This window comes from Macaca mulatta, chromosome 8, assembly GCF_049350105.2.
Source record: "Macaca mulatta isolate MMU2019108-1 chromosome 8, T2T-MMU8v2.0, whole genome shotgun sequence".
Taxonomy (NCBI): Eukaryota; Metazoa; Chordata; class Mammalia; order Primates; family Cercopithecidae; genus Macaca; species Macaca mulatta.
In genome coordinates, this window is record NC_133413.1 from 115,329,512 (window position 1) to 115,337,248 (window position 7,737).

A 7,737-nucleotide genomic window follows, 5' to 3' on the forward strand; every position below is an offset into this window, starting at 1 on the left:
AATATTGGACTTTTAAGTTCCTTTTCTGTATGTTGGCATATTGCAGGAGCATCAAATGCTACCAGCTGTTTCCATGACTGGTACTGAATTGGTAAAAAATGAGATATTTTCTCCTCCAGGAGAATGAGATGAGTGTTTGGTAGGGACACAGGAGAGAACTGCTATTTCTGTCCTCAACTCTTCACTTTCTTTCAGAAAATATTCCCATCAGCGGTACAGGTCTTTTCTGTGTATACTCAAGTACTTATGGAAACACTACTATTTAAGTAAATTCCTAGTATTTGCAACAACATCCTGATGAGATTACCTCAATTTCTAGGGAAAAGACCCAATTTCATCTCTCTAGTCTGAAAAACATTGCTTTTCTTTATCATATTTCACAACATCCCATTTAGTCACCATTCATTCTATTGCAACATACTGGGAAGATTATTCATTTTTGGAGTAAAAAACACTCAGGTTCACATATCACTGCTACTCACTGGCTGGATGGAGTGTCATGCCTCAGTTTGCACTTCTGAGGAATGAAAAGTAATAGTAAAGATATTAGGCATGGTGAAGCTTACCTACATTCTTCAATTTAGTCATTCTTCAATTTGTTAAGATATTAGTATATGTGGTAAGTTTTCACCACATATACTAATATTGCCTGTATTTTGAAAATAAGAAGATGGAGATACAGACTTTAAGTTATAGAGCTGATAAGTGGCAGTGTTTTGATGGAGACTCAGATGTGCATGACATTAAAGTCTTTCCTTAACTCATTTGCTATGCAGCTCCCCATAATAGTACCAACATATGAATTATGTTGGTTTAAGAGTTACATGTGAAAATGAACTTGTATCGACCAGCAGAGTCTCGTAACATTGACACTTTAAATAAATCTTAATTATCTTTACTTCTTTTATTTTGAGCAATTTAGCCAACAGATGAATGGAAGAACATCTGTTTAGCATGACGACCTCTGTTAAAAGAGGCTTCTATCTTAGTTTTGCATAATGATACCATGGTCATTTTTTGGGAAACAAATTATAGATGTTCATAAAATTGACAAAGGAACAAATTGGGCACCCCTGTATTCTTTCTAAGGCTTGAAAACCTGTATGACAAAAAAAGCACATTAAAGGTAGTTTTTCCTCTCTTAAGTAGTGCCTATTTTAATCATAACCTTTGGAAGAAAATTTAAATGTAAAAAGGTGAAAATTAAAAGAACTATAAATAACAACAAATGGCTACCTTGTAAATACAAAGCCACATTCACTCCTGGGGCTGTTATGTCTACAAACTATTTGAACAACAGTTAATAAGCACATTCCCGATGAAAGAAAGAGCTAACTGATGTTTCATCTGAGTGCACCCTTTGTTGAGCATGTTCGGAAATGTAGAGCTGGGAGATAGGGATTTCTGTGCTTTTCACATTAAGATGTGTACATGTGCCCACTGAAGGAAATGAAGGGTTTTTCAGGTTCCCCAAATATTCCTTTGCAAATATTTATCTCTGTCAAAAAATAATAATGTGCTCTTGTTGGATTAGCTGAAAAATTATCTCCCATTCTTGATGGTTTTCCTTTTCTCTGTGTTCTCAGGCTGAGATAACCCACTTATGGCTCATGGGCCAGTATTACCTTGATTCTTATGTTGTGTTTTAGGCTTTTGGGGATCAATGGCCTAGACCAGGGACAGCAGACTCCAACTTTGGCTCTTTCTGTGTAGCAGGGGCAGACCAGCAAGTCACTGGTCTAACTGAATTTCACTCTATCCTGTACATTCTTAACTACAAACCTGGGGGCACTACAGGACTAAGAACTCAGGCTTGCTTTTTAGAAATTTGACCCCACATTCTTTGGGCCATAGAAAATGAGGATGACCCTAAATACTAAATTGTACATTTTTTTGTCTTCAAGTTTCCATTTTCCCTTGAATTTTTCTATTTTTTTAAGGGCAAAATCACCACCCCAGATAATATTATTTTATATGAAAATAAATTTATGCTTTTTAATGGTCTGGCACATAAACATGCTATTGGAGTGATTAAAGCTAACATAAAATGGATTTGAATCAATTTTTTTAACAGTTTGGTTTCCAGATTACCCAGTTTCATGTTCTGATTCAGTTAGTTACTATGTTTGATTATGGAAAAAGTTATCAGCTTTTCTGAGTCTTATTTTCTTCATCTTTAAAATGGGAGAAAATAATGGCGATTTGATGGAGTTGTTTTGAAAAGCCATTGATACGGTCTGTACAGTGCTTGGCATGGAGCTTAGTAGAGTTAAATGTCATGGCATATGCCCCTTGACTATTTGAGTTTACAAGGACAGGAAAATTAGCTGGATTCAGTAACTTAATGCATTACAATTACAAATTAGTTAAGCAAAAATGACCCGTTTCTTCTAGCCTACAAATAAATATAGGTATTCAGAAGGCACATCTGTAGCTCATAGTAACTGCTGTTTATTGAGTACCTAATACATTTGTGGAAACCAATGTAATACATTTTTTCAAAGATATATGTTACCTAAATGAATCCTTCTAGTCACCTATTTTTATTTTATAAATTATGAAACTAAGGCTCATAGACAGTAAGGACTTTGTCTAAGATAAAACAGAGTTAACAGAGCAAGAATTTAAAAGCAGCATCTCACTTAGCCATCATGTTGCACTGTCAACTGATCAGAGAAGCTAAAATATAGTCTGGGATTGTACCAGGATCACTCAAAATATAGAATCATAAATTATAAATATTATATGAATATTTCAAAGTATGCCTAGTGTGTTTAAAACCTTTTAACCAGTTCATTTGTCCCAAGCCAGAGCCTTTGAAAACCTTTGAGTCCATGGAGGCTTGCAAGTTTTTATTTTGACCATTGCATTAGTAAGAATATGGCTAAATTTCTTCTTTAAGCTTTTCTTATATTTTTATGTTCATGCTAATTACACCATGTACAAAGGAGTTTCACATATGTTTACAAAACAAACCCTTACTATACTTTTGTAATTACAAAGTCTGTCACTAAATTACTGTTTCATGTGTTTGTGTTTCAATTATTAACTGTGGCGGCATATAACTAAAGCTGAAAACATGTCATTTCTATGATAATAAGTGAATGCAATTAGCAGCATATCTATTCCACACACAAAATATATTCATTTGCATTCTGTCTCCTTGTATTATTTAACTGCATTTAGGCCAAGCCATGTCATTTCTCTGTTACCTTTTTTTTTTCAATCTAGAAGAACTCTGTCTTATTATATAAGTGCTTTTATGATGTCTAAATAAACAGAATTGGGTGAGGTGAAGATCAACAGACACATAACTCACTCACTCATTTGGTTATTTTCCAAACATTCTCCAAAAGCTCTCAATTCTTCCAACTTGTGGCGATTATTATTAAACTGATGAGCTGGACAAACAATGAAACTTTGCAAGTAAGTTATATAGTTTTATCAATCTCTTTTCCTGGGTGGGAAGCCAAGTCTCTTTATTACTTTCCAGCCATAGGCAAGTGGAAAAGTAGCTCTATTGTCAGTGTTGCATTCACATTATACTAGCCAAAACTCTGGGTGGTATGTCACAGAAACTCAACTCAAAATTGTTTTGGCAAAAACATGAATTCATACAGATAATTTGGGATCTCACACAGAACTCAAATCTAAGAATGTAGCTGAACCTAATAAATGAATTGAGGTCAGGGACTCAAAAGTCATCAATTCTGGTTCTCTCTCTGTTATCTTAGCGTCTGCTTCTTTCTTCTCTTCTTTCCACACTCTGCTTTATCAGCCATTCAGCTATGGCCATGGGTGGAGTCATCTGTTTATACTTGGCTGCTCCTTCTGCAATCTTGTGGATTAATTGCACATTTGTGATTATGAGGAAAAAATTCTTAGGAATAGGAGTCTTGGTCAGGCAATTCAATCAGCAGTCACACATGTACACAAGTGAGCACACACAAATCAATGGCATGTTTGGATGATCAGAAACTATTTCCAACACCATCACCTGCTTCATATTGGTCGTGTTCTCTGATTACATGAAAATCAAACATGCTATAGTATAGGAAAGGGTAATGGTTTCACTAAATGCAGTGAAATAATGACAATAATTGTCATTATTGAGTTATTACCTTTGAGTAAGGCGGTGTTAGAAGCTTTAAAAGCATTATCAAATTTAATTTTCACAGCAATACTATAAAGAGGAAAATATTATCCCCATAGAAGAATATTTTGACGATGAGCTCCAATACTAACATTATTATTACATGATGAAACGAAGGCATGGAAAGAGCAAGAGCCATCTCAAAATTGCTCAGCTATGAAGTGGCAAAGCTGGATTCATTCTGCAGGCTCTGGGGCTGCAGAACCCAAGTGGTTAACCACTAACCAGTTTATAATTGCATTTAATTTTCATTGTGGTGTCTTCTGTTCAAACTCTCAAAGTCAGTTCCTAAAAACTAAGCATCCAGAGCATTCCATTGTGCCACATTTTGATGGATTGAGATAAACTGGTAAGTGATAAAATGATATTAATTATAAGAGAGTTATAATTGTAGCAGAAATTGTCTGAAAATGTCTCTGTAACACTTGTATCTTAGTCCAGGTCCATTGGTTTTTATCTGCCTAACCCGTTTTCCTTTCTACTGTCCACTTGTTTGCCTTGTATACATTTTTTTCTACTCTTGTTCCTTAGAATAGGATTCTGTCCTATTCTGTTACCCTGCTTTTTTCCTTTACTTTAAACTTGGAAGGCAATCCTATGCTCAAAAAAGAGAAGAGATCCTAAACCAAACTCTACTAACCCAAAACAGATGTAAAGGATACTTTATAACATCTATGTACATGCCATTCCAAAATGAAAACATATTGACATTTAGTCATCTTTGAATCAGCACATCTATAGAAAATATTAATAAAACACCACAGATAAATTCATCAACACTATTTTTAATTGTTTTGTACATATTTTTAAATTTACATAATTGGTATTATGCCACACATAATACTGTGCTGTTTGCTTTTCTTTTACTAGATCTTATGCATTTGAGATCTGAATAGATTAATATTATATATTCCCAGTAGCTGGGACTATAGGCATGCTTCCACCACACCAGGCTAATTTTTATTTTTGTAAAGACAGGTTCTTGCTACATTGCCCAGGCTGGTCTCAAACTCCTGGCCTCAAGCAAGTCTCCTGCCTTGGCCTCCCAAAGTGCTAGAATTACAAATATGAGCCACTGCACCCTGCTCAAAATTTTCTCCTAATAGTTTTAGTTATATTTTTCACATTAAGATCTTTTTATACATTTACACTTCATTTTTGCTTTATTTGTTTTTAGTGTGTGTTGCAGATGCTGCTATTGTCTGCACCTACCTAAACTCTCCTGCAGCTTAAGAGAATTTCTTGCATGCTGACTATCTCCTTAAAAGTACCTGCATCTCTCTTCTGTGCATGGGAGCTTTCTCTGACACAAGACAGGTTTCAAGATCCTGGACAGGTGTTGGGGGAGTTGATGCCCCTGGGGCAACCTTCAAACAATGAGATCTATAGCAGTTCCAGGCATTTCAGGAGCTGCGGCTTAAGATGCAGATATGGCCAAGTCCAAGAACTACACCATACACAACCAGTCTCGAAAATGGCCCAGAAATGGCACCAAGAAACCCTGATCACAAAGATACGAATCTCTTGAGGGTGGGGACCCCAGGTTCCTGAGAAGCATGTGCTTTGCCAAGAAGCACAACAAGAAGGGCCTAAGAAGATGCAGGCCAACAGTGCCAAGGCCATGAGTGCACTTGCCAAGGCTATCAAGGCCCTTGTAAAGACCAAGGAGGTTAAGCCCAACATACCAAAGAGTGTCAGCTGCAAGTTCGATTGACTTGCCTATATTGCCCACCCCAAGCTTGGGAAGTGTGCTCGTGCCCACATTGCCAAGGGACTCAGGCTGTGCCAGCCAAAGGCCAAGGCCAAGGATCAAACCAAGACCCAGGCTGCAACTCCAGCTACAGTTGCAGCTCAGACTCCCAAAAGTGCCCAGGCCCCTACAAAGGCTTCAGAGTAGAAATCTCTATCTGCCAACGTGAGGACAGAAGGACTGGTGTGACACCGCTGGGCTGCCGTCTGCATAGGGCTGATGTCCTCCTATGTTATTTGTACAAATAAACCTGAGGCAGGAAAAAAAATGGGATACATAGATAACTGTTACAGTTTCCCATCTTCTGGGGGACAATCTTAAGAAGTATATGCCACATGTTTTCTCCAAATTCACAGTGAAGATTAAGCTCCAGTAATCATGAACAGCAATCTGTTCATTAACACACCTTTTCTTAACTTTACTCTTCTCACTTCCTCCCACTTCCTCACTTGAGCCACCAAAGATTCTCTTCCAAGTAAACTGCTTGCACCCAAGTCTTCATCTCAGGGTCTGCCAAGCTAAGACACTAAGTGAGACTTTTTACTTTTATTTTTGGAAAGCCATTTTTTCTCAATGCCATATATGGAGAAAATCTACTCTTTTTGCACAGATTTGAAGAAGATAATCTCATACGAGCTTGGTTCCATTTTCCACCTCTCTATTCTACTATTCCATTCATATATTTCCACCAGTACTGCACTGTTTTAATATTCTGCCTTCAATGCATCTTTCTTATCCTGCTATGCAAGTTCTTACCTCACTTTTCCTTAGAGAATATCTTACCTATTTTAACCCTTTATGCTTCCCAAATGAATTTTACAATCACTTTGTCAAGTTCCATAAAAGATTCCAACAGGATTTACACTGGAATTTTATGGAATTTATATATTGATGTTGAGATCATTTATCCTTATAAAACTGAATCTTCCTGTACATGACAAATAAATATGCCACATCCCTTCATTTAATGAGAAATTCAATTAAGTCTTTCTGAAATATTTTTTAAAATTTCTCCATAAAGACTTTGAACACCTGTTATGAAATGTATTATTGGTTTACAGTATTTATTCTCTATAATCAATGTTATTTTTTTGTTCTATTGTCTTTTCTAAGGAGTTAATGCTGCCTCCACTGCTGCATGCTCATCATTAATCCTTGCCATTAATGGCAAGTATGTAGCCTTAGCCCTGTGCCAAGCACTAGTAATTGTTGAGGATACAGTAATAAGCAGGACAGTTGGTCTTGCTCTCTAGGAGCTTCCAGTCCAATGGGGTAAGATGTCTCTTATTAGTGAGTATTCACAAATGCTATGAAAAAAGTGATAGTATAAGGGGAAGGAACATGACTTGGAGCAATAAGATTCAGGAAAGGCATCTCTGAGCAGAAACATGAATATGATGAGGGAGAAAGTTACTCAGTATCTTGAGGGAAAATCCTTCCTAGCAGAGGAAATAGCAAATGTTGAGGCCCTACAACAGACAAATTCTCAGTATACTTATCTTTTATCCCAAAATCTCAATCAACTATCTTAATTATTCTAATTAATTAATTAGAATTTCTATTGCATTTCTACACAGATAATTCTGTCTAAAAATAGTAAAGGAGTATTACTTCCTTACCAATCTCTATGATATTTATTTCTTTTTCTTGTTTCATGAGATTGACTGAAAACTCCAGTACAATGTTAAGGAAAGAGAGATAGTAAATAACTTTAATAAAAATATATGTAATGCTTAAAATACCTTTAGTAAAAACCATTTATAAGGTTAAAGAAGCTCTTTTCTGTATCCTCTTACTATTTTTTAAAGTGGTGATAAGTAGTACATTTTTCTGC

General features: G+C 36.1%; 1 pseudogene; it reads left to right on the forward strand.

Moving 5' to 3' along the window:
• The first annotated feature begins 5,583 nt into the window (after positions 1 to 5,583).
• On the forward strand, positions 5,584 to 6,050 carry LOC695680 (large ribosomal subunit protein eL29 pseudogene; annotated as a pseudogene).
• Positions 6,051 to 7,737: the final 1,687 nt, after the last annotated feature.